The sequence below is a fragment of the Perognathus longimembris genome, chromosome 24 (genome assembly GCF_023159225.1).
Source record: "Perognathus longimembris pacificus isolate PPM17 chromosome 24, ASM2315922v1, whole genome shotgun sequence".
NCBI classification, from domain to species: domain Eukaryota; kingdom Metazoa; phylum Chordata; class Mammalia; order Rodentia; family Heteromyidae; genus Perognathus; species Perognathus longimembris.
The window spans coordinates 5,902,012-5,919,627 of record NC_063184.1 but is presented as its reverse complement, the minus strand read 5'-3'; the positions used below and the strand labels follow the sequence as shown (position 1 = coordinate 5,919,627).

At 38.2% G+C, this 17,616-nt stretch overlaps 1 pseudogene; it reads right to left on the bottom strand.

Annotated features, from left to right (window-relative positions):
• Positions 1-8,960: 8,960 nt before the first annotated feature.
• LOC125341338 overlaps positions 8,961-17,616 on the bottom strand; it is a 32,643-nt pseudogene continuing 23,987 nt past the window's right edge.

Genomic DNA, 17,616 nt, shown 5'->3' with positions numbered 1-17,616 from the left:
AATGATAAAACTCAGTAGATGTGATGAGAGTTTTAGCACAGGTTTAGTATAGTTTAGCTGCCTGGAGAACCTGATTTTCAGTTGCCCTAAGCAAAGTTTGCAAGACGCTTTCCTGGCTTACACTTGTTTCACTAGTATAACAACTTCATCAGCTTCTTTCCAGTTCAGGCTGCATAAGAGTTACACATCTAGGCATTACAGAGACTGTTTACCTTTTACAGAGTGATAACAGTTTCATGTATTACAATGAGGTTGTGTTGAACATGTTTACGCACACACATAGACACACATTCGTATAAAAGGTTTAAGGCATGCTAAGGATTAAAAAAAAAAAATGAAAAATCGGCCGTGTAAGTTTTCTGGAATTCCACTGGCAAAATGATATTATTTTGCCCAATATGACAGAACTTGGTCATTTAGGCAAACAAAACCTTAAAGCAAATACTTTTATCTCCAAATAGTCTTGTTATAGATTAGCAAAATTTAGCTGGCCAGAACCCAAATACATTTAAACATCTTTGTTAGCAAGACCTTTGAATAATTGGCTCAAATATTTTGTAAATACAATAAAGCAAATTAATGGAAAGCTGAACAGAATCTCCATGTTTGAACAAATATTTCTAACAAGAACCAAAAACCTTTAAAAATTTTGATAAGGCTCTTTAATGGCTCTTTATATGAGTTGGATATTTTAACACTTGGAAGAGGGAAGAAGAGTAAACTTGTTGTAAGAATGAGGGGGGTGGTGTTGCAGGAAACCTAGCATGTGTTCTTTGTCTTTTTCCTAGGTGTCAGTCTCCAGGGGCCTGTTGAGAGAATTGGGGGTTTTTAAGGGGTGGAGGCAATTTAGTGGTAAATGATCTCCAGTCTGGAGGTCATAATAGAGAGCGAGAGAGAAGATAGAGAGGAGAGAGAGAAAGAGAGAGAGAGAGAGAGAGAGAGAGAGAGAGAGAACTGCAAGAGAGAGATGGAGCTGATACCAGACAAGGAAAGTTAGAGGAGATGGCTGTGACATTTACAGCCTTAAAGGACTTAGGGGGCAGAGCAGGACAAGTAGGAGGGTGGATCAGGGTGAGGAGTGGCTAGCAGAGGAGGACCCTGAAGCTGAAGAAATGTAGAGATTGGGTGTGGAGACAGGGCGCTGGTATAGTGGTAGAGGTGGAAGGAGGGGTGAGGATTGGAGAGAGGCAATAGTGGCAAGGTCAGAGGGGGTTGGAGCTGGAAGCAGGGCTGCAGAGGTTGCAGCTGGGAAGGTGGGAGTGGAGCTGGAGGAGTGGTGGAAGAGGCAATGATGGTGGGAGTCATGGGCGGGACCACAAGGAGGGGCAGGAGCCTTGGGCGGAGCTGCTGGAGGGGGGGCAATGGAGGAAGTGGGAGAGACAGACCGACAGACAGACAGAAGAAAGAAGTCCTGGATGCAGCCCATTTTCCCCAGTGCTCATACTTATTGTCTAAACCCCAACTAATGATGGGTTAAAGGTACCATTAAGAAGCCATTTAGATTGGCTCCAAGGTCATTTATTGGCCATGCTCATTTACAGAGATAATGTCAGGAGCCAGATGGAGAGAGAGAGCTATTGGCCAGTATGCACCCCAAGGGGGTGGGTTGGGTGGGATTTCAGCCTGCCAGATTTTAGACTGCATGTTACTCATGGGTGACTTGTGACTAAGGCCAGGACAAACACAGGCATCCCTGGAGTGTCTTAGAGAGAACATGGGGGCGAGGGGGGGGGGCAGTTTCCAGAAACCAGGTCGTCACCGAGCTCTATTTTCCCAAGGCCTCAGACCCAGGGTCATTGGCCGGAACTCGCCATCACCTGGTACCAGGATTTTCACAGGAGTTAAGGAAAGACTGGCATGACGAGTTTGTGGAGAAGAGAAAAGAATGTCACCTTCACTGAAGGAACCCCAGTCCACTTACCCTGTGCTGATGAAAGGCTAGTGACTTGGAAGTGGGAGAGCGCTTGGGGGCAGGATGAAGCTGTGCAGTAGCTGTGTGGGTCTGGCATTGTCAGTCTGTCAGATGTTTAGGCCCAGGGACGACAGGGGAATTAGGGTCCCAGGCAGCTCAGATTCCACCCTCCAGGAGTGAGGGGGTGGGGGAAGAGCAAATTCAGGGAGATATCACTTAGTTCCCGGCCAATGCACCAATGATAGAATATATTAGACATTGCCAGAATCCAAGCAGACATCCAGGTACAGAAGAACAAAGGAAAAGTTTATTGTCGGCAAAGGGGGCCGGCAAGAACCCTTCTCGACAGGAAAAGTGAAAAGTACAGTCTATTCTCTGAGGTGACATATATAACCTAGGAGGTCTTGAAGGCGGGGACCTCGGTGTGGACATTCAGAGGAGGGGCTTCATCATGTTGGCCTAAGATTTATGGCTGTTACCCAAATGGTAGATAAGGGGTCCTGCAGCTTCCCATGCTTGAAGGTCACTCTAAGGGGATCTTGTTACCTTATATGGTCATAAATACCCTAAAAGAGTGCCATCTCAAAGAAGAGTGGATGGAGGCTAATCATTTATTTTCCTTACTAGATGGACCTAGTGTTGCTTAGGAAGAGAGCATCTCAAAGCTATGGGAGAGGAGGCTGTCAGGCATACAGTACCCACACACAAATGAAGTGAAATAGAAGACCTGAAAAATAATCAGAAACATCCAATACATGGAGAAGCTTACAAAGCATAGACTATTGGATAAGGCCCTGGTTAGTGAGTGTGGCCTTGTCAAGAGTAGTTATCCGTATTTTGAGCAATGAGGCAAGACTATCTTTCAACTTTTAAACATGGAATTAGTAGATTTAAAACAGATAAAACAGTTCAAGACATAGGCATATGGAAATTTCTTAGTATGTTTCAAATAGCTCAGGAAATAATAGCAAAAACTATGTTCTGGGTTTGGCTCAGTGCTGGGATCCTTTGTTGCACTCACAAGGACTAGAATTTCTTACCTTGCACTGGAAGTATAAAATAGTTAAAAACCCTGAGTCAAATTAAAAAATTCAACACAACAAAAGAAACATTTAATAGAGTAAAGAGAAAGTCAAATGAATGGTTGGAAATTTGGCAGCTATTCATCTGATGGGATTAACATCATTATATTAAAGAATAAAAATTCAAACAGATTAGGGAAAATAATCAGGAAAAGGGAACATCAAAGGAAGGACAAATAAGAATTCAAAAATGTACTTCTTGTCTGACTTACATACCAGTAACACATCCAGACATCACCTTTGAATAATATATTTTAAAAAATTTAAAAAGAAGTCATACAATATAGTATCTGACCACTGTAGCCATGAGGAACATGAAAATCAAAGGTACTCTGCATTATCATATCACATAATCTAGAATGGTTATTATCAAGAACACATAATTTATAAATTATGTGGCCCTAGTGTTAACCTTTGATACAGATATACAACTCTGTTTGTGTGTGTGTGTGTGTGTGTGTGTGCGATGCTCAGTTTTCTATAGAGATGAATGTTTCATCTGTTGTGTTTTCTCTTCAGATACTTGGTCCAGATAGTGTAATGTTTTGCAATTGAGAAAGGTTGAGAAGGGACAGTCTGAAGGACACCTTTAGGTTCTGCCTGCTGGACAATGGATTTTTATATTTAATAGTTGATGTGGAGATATAGTATGATTTTTAAGAACTGGCCTATGTGGAAGGTCTAGTACGTTGTGAGCAATGGGAGCATCTTATTTTTCATGATCACCTTTCAACATGGGGAGAATGGATGTTAATGAAGGAATCAGGCAGCAGCACTCTATCACTTCAGGAAGGTGATGGTCACTAGACAGAGTGAACCCATGCCTTGTACTGGTGTCTGCACTTGAGTCAATGTACTGGGACTGAGATCTGAACATGTATGGATATTCTAAGTCTAGGCAATGTAAAAATTGCATAAACACCACAGGTTTGGTATGAGAAGTGTTGGAAGAAAAATAACATTACAGAACATCACTTTCAGTGGCTCTGGAACAGTGTTTGCTGACTGGTTATGCTTAGGTCTCTAAAAGAGAGACTCAGAGTATTGGTTACTTGATTTCTCTTTGTTTCTTTGTCTTTTTCTTTGTTTCTTTCCTTCCTTCCTCCCTTCCTTCCTTCATTCTTTCTTTCTTCTTTTCTTCTTTTTTCTTTATTATTATTATTTATTTATTTATTTTTGCTGGTCCTGGGGCTTGAATTCCTGGCTAGGGTACTGTCCTGAGCCCTTTTTGCTTAAAGGTGGATCTATCATTTGAGCCACAGAAACACTTCCAGATTTTTCTGAGTAGTTTATTGGAAAGTAGAGTATCATTGATTTTCCTGACTGGGCTGGTTTGGAATGGTAATCTTCAGATCTCAGCCTCTTAAGTAGATTGGATCACAGGCATGAGCCATTGATGCCAGGCTACTTAATTTCTTAAAGCTTTACTATCTGTCATGGTTTTGCCTATTTTGGATTTGGATATATTTTTGTTTTTAATCTAATCATGCTGAAAAGTTTATTTGGTAGCTCATCGGTTATAAACTCTTGCACATATGAGTATTTTTCATTCTTCTTGCTCTAATGCTCCACTGAGCAATTGTAGAAATGGCTTCTTTTAAATGACTTTATAAAACATAATCTCTCTATGGTCCATTTGATGATCTCTAACTCTTTTTATTTCTTTAAAAATATATATTTTCTCCTTGTTCCTAATATTTTTTTGCTTACTATTGTGCCTCTAAGCACTTTCATCACACTTCTGACATTGCTAAAAACTGTTGTCAAATTAGTCTTGTGTTGTCAGAAATTGTTTCATTTCTATTAATAAATAATTTCCCTTTTTCATTATTCATATTCATATTATGCATATTTACATTTTATTTTCATACTTTATCTCTTCATTGAAATTGGATAGGGGAAATTTGCATGGTAAAATGGCATAAGTTCTGATATCAGGTTCACTTTTTTCCAATGTAGAAATCTTTGGTTGTGGAAATTTCTGAGGTGGTTAGGCATTTGTGAAATCTCTTTTGTTTATTTTACAGCAGAACTTAAACCAAAGCCCAGAGTTGCAGTCTGGATTCTTTAGTTCTTCTTGCTATTATAAGAAAGTAGTCAGGGAATTTTCTCTATATGTCAGTGTGATAATGCACATGTTACACATTTTTGTTTGTTCTTATTTCCTGAGTATAAAACTATCTTTGTTTATAATTAAGGATGTTTAAGTCAGTGTGTTGCAACCTTTAAGAAAGCATAAGATGCAAATTCCTTGTTTGCAATTCAGTGTAAACTATTTATGTAAACTTAGACCTTAAACTCAAGGTTTTGTGTTTTTTTCCCCTAGGTTTACACTAGATGTGAAAGTTACAGTTTCATTCAAGGGAATCACTAGATCTGAACAAACCGTTCTCGGTAAATATTTTTATTATTGTTGGTTGTGGGGTTTGAACTCTGGGCTAGCCTCTGTCCCTGAGCTTTTCAGCTAAATGCTAGATCTCTACCACTTGAGCCAAAGGCCACTTCCTCTTCTCAAATGTTTATTGTAATTTTACTGTAATTACAATGTTGGAGACTAGTGAATGTCATGTATTTGCAAGGCTCTGTTTAGTACTACATTGTAACATATTTCCTACAATAAAATTCAAAGATTTTATAATGTCTGTCTTCTAAGAAAACAGTGTTACAGTTTTACATTTAGAGGGGCAGGAAATCATGTTGGAGTAAAGAGAGGAAGTACACATTGCCTCTTTCACCATTCTTTCTTTTAGATACAAGATTTGAGGCAGAAGAGGTAAGACTAGATTTTACAGTTATCACTAAAAGCAGGTTGATTAAGAATGGCCAACAGAGTGTGTGTCATGGTACTTCAAAATACCTATGTCAGAATGAAGTATTTGCTTCCAGACTATAAGTATGATGAGTAAATTACTTTTGTTTGGCTCCTTTTTATTTAATTTCAGTCCTCATAAGGTAGCTGTTGGGGCATAATTCATTTTCCCGTGGCTTCATGGTATGGCTTTGGTGTCTATGGCCCTTCTATTATGCTTCCACTGTCTTCAAATTTTGGTTACACATCTTACAATGTTGTCTGAAGTGCAAAGCTTTTCTTGAAGAATAGAGGGCTTAACACAGAATGTTTTCCCTCACTTTCAATAGCAATCTTCTATCAAACATAGATATATATGGTGTATTCTTCATTTTAACAGCAGATTTTAAAGAGAGGTGCAAAGACTCCCAAAAACTGTGTGCTTGCTTAAATTTCCTTGTAACTTAGCTTTGAATATGTGATACTTGGTCCTGATCTGTGAGGAAATAATTTGGCTTGTGGTTCTCCTTTGAAGAACTGTACAAGTAGCAGCCAATGTCTGATTAGAGAGCTAGAGTTATGCAGTGGTCCTTCCAGGGCTCTTCTTTTTTCTTTTTTCTTTTTGTTCTGTTTTTTTTCCAGTCCTGGGGCTTGAACTCAGGGCCTGAGCACTATCCCTGGCTTCTTTTTTCTCAAGGTTACCATTGTACCACTTGAGCCACATCTCCACTTCCAGCTTTTTCTATGCATGTGGGGTTGAGGAATGGAACCCAGGGTCGTGTATATGAGGCAAGCAGTCTACCACTAGGCCATATTCCCAGCCCAGGGTTTTTCTTTGACAACAAGAAGCATAATGGCCTACACACAACAATATCAAGAGTTCTGTAGCCAGAGCTGGGCATTTTCCAGTGCTGCTGTGCTCTAGTATGGGTTTATATATATAAGATTCTTTTAAACTGCCAGTAAGCCTCCTGGAGTGTTTTGAAATTTGTTTTCTAACAGCTTTCTGCAGATCACCAAAACACATTTGATTTTGCTATCTTTGTTTTATGGATTTCTTGTGATAAAACTCACTGTTTATCTGAGTCATAGGGGGATAGGTTTGAGGTTGTTGAAGCTTAAATTCAGGACACAGGTGCTGTCCCTGGTCCCTTTTGTGCTCAAGGCTAGCACTATAACTCTTTCACCAACAGCTCCACTTCTGGTTCTCTGTTGGTTAATTGGAGATAAATGTCTCATGAATTTCCTGCCAGGGATGACTGTAAGTCATCATTCTCAGATCTCATCTTCCTGAATACCTAGGGTTACAGTTAGCCACCAGTACCTGGCTAAGTCTTGTTTTTATCACCAGCATGGTAATAAAATGTTACGGATAGTTGGGGATCTCTCATGTTGTGATGAGTCTTAAATGCTTGCTAATGAATGGGAAATCAGTGTTTTACTCCTCAATAATAATGCAATTGTTGGGATAAAAGTATTAAAATCAAGAAAAAAGCTAAAATATTAACTTTAATAGAAACTAAATATTTTGACTATCTCATAATAAAAACACTAATAATTTAGAAATATATGTTACGTAGTATGCTTTTTGTTGTTGTTTTTCTTTTTTTTTTTTTTAGGTCAGTCCTGGAGCTTGAACTCAGGGCCTGAGCACCATCCCTGGCTTCTTTTTGGCTTAAGGCTAGCACTCTACCACTTGAGTCACAGTGCCAGTTCCAGCTTTTTCTATATATGTGGTGCTGAGGAATCGAACCCAAGGCTTCATGTATGCAAGGCAAGCACTCAACCACTAGGCCATATTCTCAGCCTGGTAGTACGTTTTTTGAAAGGAATATAAACACAATGTGGGGTCTTTTTGACCATTCCAATTTAAAAATAAAACAATGAAAGTTCATTGTTAGCATATAATCAATCACATAGTAGAAAACAAATGTCATTGTACTCATAAATTGACATCTTGAAAACCTCTGTAGAATTAAATAAAAATATAGAAATAAATTTTCAAAAAAAGGAATACAAGTTTCAGAAAAAAATGAAGTGCAATGAACCTTAGGAAAGAGCAGAAAGCCATGCTATTATGAGACAATGTGTCTTAGTAGTCATGTGTTTCTTTAAACATAGTATAGAACCCAAAAATTCAGTCTGTTTAATCATGAATAATGCATTTCTTATAAAAATAAATAACCAGAAATGTAACATTTACTTGTAATCAATAGAGATAACATCAGTTGATAACATAAAAAGAAAATATATATATATGTATACATATATAGGCAGATAGAATGTATGTAACTTTCTACAATATTTTTCAAGTTATTAAACAAAAATACATCAAAAGTATATCCAGCCATGGGTAAGCAACCTAATATAATTCTCTACTTTTTTTCAGCTATTACTTCATAAAGACAATACTTCATAATATAAATTTGAAGCGTATTTTGTAGTATATGAAACCCATTCTTGAACTATTAAAACAATACTGAGAAATCAGAGGGGGAGGAAGAAGAAGAAAGTGGATGAAAGGAAAAAGTGAGGAAATGGAAAGAGATAGGATAGCGGAGAATGATCCAACAAAACAGATTGACAAATGTGGAAAAAGGCAGATATATGAATGGAAATACAAAAATATTAAGCAAAATACACTATGACTATATAAAAATGTTGAATATTTTAAAGAGGAAATATTAATGAGTTGTCATTAAGAATAGTGATGTATGAACAGGGAGATAATATACTTTAAAAGTTAGAAAAATATCCATGAATCCAGCTACACACAAAGCTGAGATGTGCTGATCATAATGTAAAGCCAACTTGGGCAGGAAAGTAAACAAAATCTTACTTCCAGTTAACCAACACAGTGTCAAAAGGGCAGCTCAGGCTCAAGTTTTAAAGAACTATCCTTGAGCAAAAAGCAAAGCCAGCAAAAGAAAACAAACAAAAAACAAACAATCTCAGTGACAGTACCCAGTCTTAAAGTTTAAGATCTAAGACTGCAAGCAAAAAAGACATTTTATGTATACTATTAGGAAGGCCCAATTAGAAAACTAGGAACAGTGAAAATATATGAGTGGAGATGATCTGATAAGTGCAGACTAAACAGAAGGAACCAAAAATATATTGAAAGAAGTAGAATTACTCTAGACCTTCTCTATGTTTGAACAAATATGTAAGATTCATCCTAAGAGGGATTATTCTTTTTAGTCTGGGTTCTGTCCCAGAAGGCATGCAGAAAATATCTATCTGGTCTTAGAAAAATCATGTAGCACTTGGGGGCAAAGATGCAGCCCTGGAGCCCTGCACTGGAATCCAAGATGTAAAAAAACATCAGTAGCCACCCACTTTCCCCTTGGCACTGTGGTAGGCAAGCAGGAAAGTGAACCACACACTGCAGGACACCAGCATGGTGAAGGTCAGGAACTTGGCTTCATTGAAAGTGTAAGGCATGTTCCTGGCCAGAAACGCCACAGTGAAGCTGGCCATGGCCAAGAAAACCAGGTATCCCAGGACACAGTAGAAAGCAGTGAGAGAGGCCTTGTTACACGGGATGAGGATGTGGCCATGTTCTGTGTATACATCTATGTCAATGAATGGAGAAGTCCCTAATCAGAGTACATACAGAGTCACCTGGATAAGAGTGCACATGGGAATGATGAAGTTAGGAGGCCCTGACACCAGCAGCCACATCATCCTTCTCCCTGGGAAAGTGACCTTGAAGGCCAGAACCACAGTTACAGTTTTGGCCAAGACAGCAGAAACAGCTATGGTGACTGCAACTCCAAATGTAGTTTGCTCTAGAGGGCAGGTGACTGTGTTGGGATGACCAATAAAGAGCAAGGGACAGAGAAAACAGAAGATGAGGGTGATGAGCAGGATGTAGCTGAGAACCTGGTTTTTAGCCTTGACAATGGGGGTGTTCTGATCTTTCACAAAGACCCCAAGAACACCAGCTGTGAGTGTAGATAAACAAATAGCCATACAGGCCAAGGCCATCACCAAGGGCTCTCCATAAGCCAGGAAACCTGGATTCTTTGTGTGTTGGCATACTGATGATCTGGACACTTCACACAGTATTTCATATCTGCTAAGGAAGTCAAATAATCATTAGTCCCTTCTCAGTACTTAAAAAAAAATTAGAAAATCCCTTCAAAATGATCATTCTACCATGTCAATACTTATTAACATAAAAGTAAACATAACCAAATATTACCAGACCTGTTCAATATTATTTATGTTTTCATCATATTTCAACAAACATTCCCACATTCTCTTTTATATTTTTTTTTACCAAAAGTGACTTTCACACATACCACTACTTGCTATTTCTAATATCCAAAAATATTTTTTCTATGCCTCTTAGTGTGCCATAGTTATTTTCAGTCTTGTGGGCTCTACTGAAACCCCTCATCCACAAGTATGCAGTTTCCTACGAGTCCAACACAAATGGGAGCCATTTATACTTTCCATGAAGTGGCTATATTTATCACTGCTACTCATCTGTAAAGCAGTAGGCATCAGAAAATCAAATCTCTCTTTGAAACCCTAAATTCATGCTGAACATAACTTCTTGCTGATTCTTACACAAAACTCAACCCACAGCACTTGCTCTTTTGCAAGAATATTTCTGGAAACTAGGAAAAAAAATCTGTGCAAGATCTGTTTTCTTTGTATTCTAAAGCTCTTTTGAAGAAAATGGGGTCCTTATCTTTAAAAAGGTTTGCACTTCATATGATAGGTGTTAAACTTATGTCAATGATTACTTGAATAAAAATGGGGAGAACAGAGTGGAAAAAAATAATCCTACACATAATTCAGACCCCATAATTTTTTTCAAGGAGCAGTGCCTTTTATGGCCACAATTAAATTACCAAGTGAAGGAAGAAAAACTTTGATGCTACAATTCTAATAAACAACTTTTGGTTTGCATAGATTCAGGGACACTGGGAGAGACAGAGAGAATATATAAAGTTCTTCCTAATTCAGGAACTTACCTGTCCCATTAGCCATCTCATTCTCTAAGCAAGGGGTGCAGTCAAAGCAACAAGTAGCCTTTCCTTCCTGAGGAGATTTCCTGAATCCAGTACCACAACTCTCACTGCAGATAGAGTGAGGAAGCTGAGGGAAATCAGATATGTGCATATAACTGTTCAGACTTTTAGCTGAGATTCCCAAAATTTCATTATTTTAAAGAATAGGATTATTAAGCATTGTATTGTATGCACAGAAATCTGGTCATCTAATTAAATGCTGTTATAGATTTCATATCTTACCACAAAAGGCTTATGTTCTATAGCCTTAAGCTCTAACTAGCCTGTTGAAATACTGAGAGTTGTGAGCCCTTTAAAAGGCGGACACTAATGGTGAGAAAGTAAGTCCTATTGGCCAGCACTATGGAGTTTCCTTGAATTCATGTCATTATATGTTATCTCCTACTCATTTATGATTGATGAGGAGTAAGTAGAAAAATTTTCTTTGAATCTTTAGTAGACTGCTGTAAGGCAATGCACTGACCTCACATTTTAGGGGTCTTTGAACCCCAGAACCACAATATCTTCTTAATTTACCCAGTGTCCAAGCAGTGAGAATCTTCTTTTAGCTCAGGCTCCTTCAGTGATTCCTCTCACTAAAGATGCCTGAGTAACTGGCAACTAACCATTAAATTGAACTTCCACAATGGAGCAAAATAAAACACATAAAGAGTTTGTTCCAATACTTTTTCACAGCATTTAAAAGTGCTAAGAAAAATCCAATTTAGATTTTATAATAGCATTTTCAATAAATATTTAGAAACACACCGTAAACTCTTTTTTCATGCCGATCCTGGGACTTGAACTCAGAGTCTAGTCACTGCCTTAGAGATTTATTTGCTAAAAGATTAGCATTCTACCACTTGAGCCAAATTTCCAGTTGAGCTTTTTGGTAATTAACAGAGATAAGATTCCCACAGACTTTTCTTCTCTGATGAGCATTAAAGTGACCTGCTATCTTAGATCAGAGGTTTTCAGCCACCTGAGTAAATAGGATTACATGCAGTTGCCACCAGAGCCCAGCCCTCTTTAATTATTCTGTTCCTTTCCTACTCAACAGTCAGTCAATAGGGCTTCTTAAATGGGAATATTCAAATGTATAAGACTTTGGTTGATTGATCATACAGGGTATACATTTTTGCATATGTGTCAGAAATGTCTTGAAATGAAAGACTATTATGTCTACAGGAGCTTTGTTGCTTAAGGTTAGCCCTCTAATGCTTGACCCAGAGCTCCACTTCAAGCTTTACTGATAGTTAATTGGCCTAGAGTTTCACAACCTTTCAACAAGATTTCCAGATTTCAGCCAGGTAAGTAGCTAGTATTACAGAAGTAAGATGCTGGCACTCAACTAGGTCCAAATGTTGAGGGTGAATTTTGCTTGCTTATATGTCCTTAAAATCATTATTTTCAGATCCAACACACCACTGTAGTTTCTATGGCTCACTCTACCATGTCTCCAGATAAAGATAGCTGATTGCCATGTGCAGTATATGGAGAATACTTTCCTACTTTGACTTCAAGTGGAAGACCTTCTGGAAAATTCCAAAAGTTCACAATGTCATACTCTGCATCCCATTTCCTTCTGTCATGCAAAAGCACTTGATCTACAACAGGATTGTGAAAGTAAATGTTTTTCAGAAAAGGATGCAGCTGAAACAGATACATTGTCTTATGATGTACATCCCACAATTCAGACGAAAAAACTGCACTAAGGGAAGCTCTTTATCGCCTTAAATTTCTCATTCAGAATTATTCAAGAATAGCAGAGATATACAAAGAAGTATCCTAGAAGAAAATCTATTGAGAAATAAAAAAAACCTTTCTGAGTCCTGGTCAATCAGCAAGGAAATAAAAGGCTTCAACAGAAACCAATTCCATGTAAATAGTCATGAGTGAGACACTTCCCAGTTGTCTAGCAACATTTTTCCACTAATTTTATGAATGTCTATAGTTTGAGACTGGTAAATTTTTATTTTATTTTATTCATTTTTTTCTTTTCTTTTTAGAGCCTCGACCACATGCTATTTGTCATTTAGCTAAGAGTAGATGAACAAGATGACACAGGCAATGTGATCTTTGGTCACTATACCCTGGGGTCTCAAGAGGGCATTCCTCATATCTGTCTATATTTATGAATGTCCTCTGGAAAAGGTTGTCACCAAGGTCCCTTAGGGCAGACCATGAAGCACCAGGGTACATATGCTAGGTATGCTAGCAGGTAGGGTTTGCACACAAGGGCCTCACAAGTACAGGGACCCATCAGTTTTATTTCCACAGGTAGTTGCTACTCTTAGGGCTTGACAGAAACTGTTATTATTTATATATACATGTAAATTTGGGAAACAAGGTACTCTTAAAAAGTTATAATTTAATAATTTTAGCTATTAAAATTATTAAGAAATAGTTTAATAATTTTCCTGTTGGGGATGAAATATTCTATGCTGATAGAGAATGGATGAACTAATTATCAGTTCCTATTGTGGCGTAGCATCTACACTTGTTCCATAAATTTTTCCACTGTATTAGCTAACAACTTGGAACTAACTAGGAACATTTTTGTCTTAATGATTGTAGTATGATTATATTGGAAATAGAGAAGCTTAGAAAAGAGAAAGGATGTGGTATTATCACAGGCCATTATGGCTGGTTTGCCTAATGGAGTAGGCCCTCATCCAGAGTGTCTGTTAATTGATGGGTTCGCTACAGTAATCCTCAGACTGTATGGCTTGTTTATTACAATGGAAATGATACCAATTATGTCTACCAGGGTGCATTTTCAAAATTGAATGTATAAAATGTTGTTGCAAAGTGTGCTCTTTGGGGGATGATTCAAATTTACAAGATTGCTATTTAGTTTCAGACAGGGTGTGTCCTTGGTGAACACTTGTTAAGAATACTTGTTAATAGAAAAGAAAGGTATTGTATAAGTTGCAGTGTCAGAAGTGTCAGTTGCTTGCCTTTGATGAGAGAGAATAAGGTTTCATCTGAGTTTATGAAGGGTTACAGAGTGAAGACTAGGAGCTGTCAGAATGAGTCTGTCAGGAAGAAAGGCCACAAAATGAACATATAAAGAAATCTTTACTCAGCTCTAACAGTCTGGAAACTATTGTTAGAGAAAATTTTTAAAAGAAAAAGATGTCCAAGACACAAGTAAGATTTGGCAAAGTAGGAGTTAAGTACTTGGGATTGTCTCTGAAGGAGCTACATCTCACCCAGGGAAGACCCAAATTTGTAAGAAGTACCCAGCAAATAAGGAACAAGGATAGTACTGGAGGGGAGGACAGTGTAGACAAAGTAGAGGCATCACACACTCTCAGGGTCCTGTGACCAGCGTACAGAATATTGAGATTAGTAAAATTTTAATATGTAAAATAGAACAAAACTTGATAACTTATGAGAAATATAAATAATTAGGTGCAGGATGTCGTCATTTGGAATTACTTAAGAAATGCAGAGGGAGGGCTGGGAATAAGGCCTAGTGGCAAGAGTGCTTGCCTCATATACATGAAGCCCTAGGTTCGATTCCTCGGCACCCCATATATAGAACATGGCCAGAAGTGGTGCTGTGGCTCAAGTTGGCAGAGTGCTAGCCTTGAGCAAAAAGAAGCCAGGGACAGTGCTCAGGCCCTGAGTCCAAGCCCTAGGACTGGCAAAAAAAAAAAAAAAAAAATTCTCAGAAATGCAGAGGGAAATGTGATTTTATGGTTTTTGAAATATTAGCTATTAGCATGTTGGTGTTATTTGTAGCTAAAAATATTTTTAGATGGATGAGAATAATGGCCTAAGGTTAGAGTGCTTTCTCGTATACATGAAACCCTGGGTTCGATTCCCTAGCACCACAACATAAAAAAAAAAAAAAAGCCAGTGGTGTCACTGAGGCTCAACTGGTAGAGTGCTAGCCTTGAGAAAAAAGAATCAATGAACAGTGCGCAGACCCTGATTTCAAGCCCCAGGACTGGCAAAAAGAAACTTTTTAGAAAAATGGAATATATCTTGTTCCTGAAGAGCACATAAACACATGTGTAGATAATGTCACAGACATTTTAAAAAGTATAGTTTTAGTTTCATACAGTAAGAAACATCTCTACAAAGTTACTTTATTTCTTCTTGGTGTTTGCCATCCAACTCAGAAGGCCTTACCTGTTCAGGGGAAGGCATGACCCCTTTCCTATTTCCCATTGCATGGACATCTGTTTGATGAAGAAGCATATTATGGAGAGCCTGGGCCATAGCATACACAGCATTGTATATATTATGACTGTCTCCAGACATCATCATGTCAAAAATGTGCTCAGGCAACCAATCCAAGGAGGCATCATGAGGACAGTTTTCCCACATTACACAATAAGAAACTGAGCAATTGGAAGACAGAAACCACAGCCTAGCAAGGAAAAAGTTTTCTGGATATTTGGAAAGGTTAACTGCCTTGACAAAACTTGTGAATCCAGAACTATCTGGGTGATGGTGTGTAAAAATGAGAGGTACATGGAATGAACTTAGCATGAAATATCTCTTTCCCATGGTTAAATCCTACTCTGAGTACATGATTAAAACTTTGCTTTTTATTAAAAATTGCTCAAGAAATTTCATTAAACATAGTAGGAATTCACTATCAGCATATATGATGACAACATTTACTGAAGATTTATTAATCTGGTTATAATATGCCATGAATTTCAAACTATCAGAGATAGACTGGTTTGGGAATGCTAGCTCAAAGGCTACACAAACTTTGTTCTTGGTCATTTCTTCTTTCAATGCAGGAAGAATCCACAAACCATTCTCATCTTGTAAGGTTATCAGTCCCACCCAATTCCAGCTGAAGTGAAGCAGTAATAAGACCATGGCACTGGCTATTGATGTATCCTTTGGGGCCATCTGATAGAAACCAGGAAACTTGTTATTGTCACTTAAGGGCATACTCATATGGCACAGAGGTAAGCTAAATGGAACAAAAACAGGATGCTGCATGAATGAAAAGATTTTCATCCATCATAATTCTAGTCATGATGTATGTAATGTAACAATGTGAATAAGGTAGAAGGCATGAAATTTTACCTTTTGAAAAAATTAATTTTTAAAATTATTGCACAATATATCAGCTGGCACAATGCTTCTTGATTTTTGTCATGGTTTCCCACAAGTCTTGTCATCTATATCCATCCCACATGTCCCCTGACTTCAGTACTTCCATTTTCACATATGTAAATGGAATATTTGTAGTATTTGCCCACCAACCTAGTTCTTCTTCATGTGCCCTTTCCACATCCCCATGACACTTACCAACACCCCAGAGATAATGTACTTCAGTTTTCTGGTGTTCATTTTTTGTACCATCTGTTTTGCAGATACGTTGCACCATGAAATTCTATCCTGAGATGTACAATCATTCAGTAAAAGTGACCATGTGTATATGTTAGTGGATATGTGCATTTCCATATATTTTAATATATTATGTTCCTATTTTATACCTAATATTGCATGTGAAAGAACATATTGCTCCCTTCTCTTTCTGAGCCTGACTTCTTTCATTCAATGAATCTTAGACATGTGCATGGGTGTGTTCGTGTGTGTGTGTGTGTGTGTGTGTGTGTGACTACAATGGTCAGGGACTCAGGCCCATATGCACTTCATGGCATTTTGCTTCAAAACTAGCACTCTAACACTGGAGCCACACAGTACAGCCTGGTTTTTCCTGCTTAATTAGAAATACATTTCCTAAGTCACTACGATTACAAATGAGAACCTCTAGCACACAGCTCAACATATCTTGACACTTAAAAGTCATTCTCCATTTTCTGATTTTTCAATAAAATTAATGAAAAGACTTAAACACCCCCCCATATTGATTTGTCGGATTTACATTTTCTATCCCTTTTTCCAAACCCATGTGACTATAGATATCCCTTATCTTGGAATACTCGCTCTTTGATATGACAAGAATTGACAAGTTCATACACACAGCCGCTTCTTATCACTATTTCCCAACACCTGAAATGGCACCTAATTCCCCATCCACTCTCTCCTGTGGAAACCTGTAAAGGTCCAGCAGTGTACACTCCTGCTTGGCCATTTGTGCTCAATTCTAGTGCTCTACAGCTAGAGCCAAACCACCACTTGCTGCTTAATTGGCCATAACATTTTTTGCAAGTTCCACCCCCAGGGGTTTCAAACTGTGGTCCTGAGATGTCAGCCTCCTGAGTGTCTGGGATTACAGCGTGTGCTAAAAGATGGCTCGATGTGAATTATACATTTTGATGCAAGAGTTTTTCAATCAGCTTTCTCTCAGTCTCCTTCATCATCAATCTCCTTGCCCCTCGGAATCCTTGTTCATGCTGCGGCTGGCCTGTGACATCTGGCACCTGAACAGGGACCCGAGGAAATAATTGGAAGAATTTCTTGCACACAAAAGTAAGCAGGTAAAGGGACCACAAAGTGCAGTATTGGAACTGAAATAAAAAAGGGAAAATAATAAGAAAAAGAAAAAGAGAAGGTGATGTAATATGGTGGCAAAACAGAGCAAAGAGAAGTGGCTCTTTCTGATGGCCCTCAGGGCCTTTCTCAGGCAAAAAGGCTGTAAGATTAGTTCAAAAGGGCTAGAAGAATTTTTTGAGGTTATAGACTATCTCTGCCCCTGGCTCCCCCAGGAAGGAACAGTGGACATGGCCATATGGCAAAAGGTGGGCCAAGAATTAAAGAATGAGATAAAAATTAGATGAACACAAGCTCTTCCCCCTCTGACATTTTCTGTTTGGAACATGATTAGGTTCTGGATCCCGATCACCAGATTGAAATTGTTTCTATAAA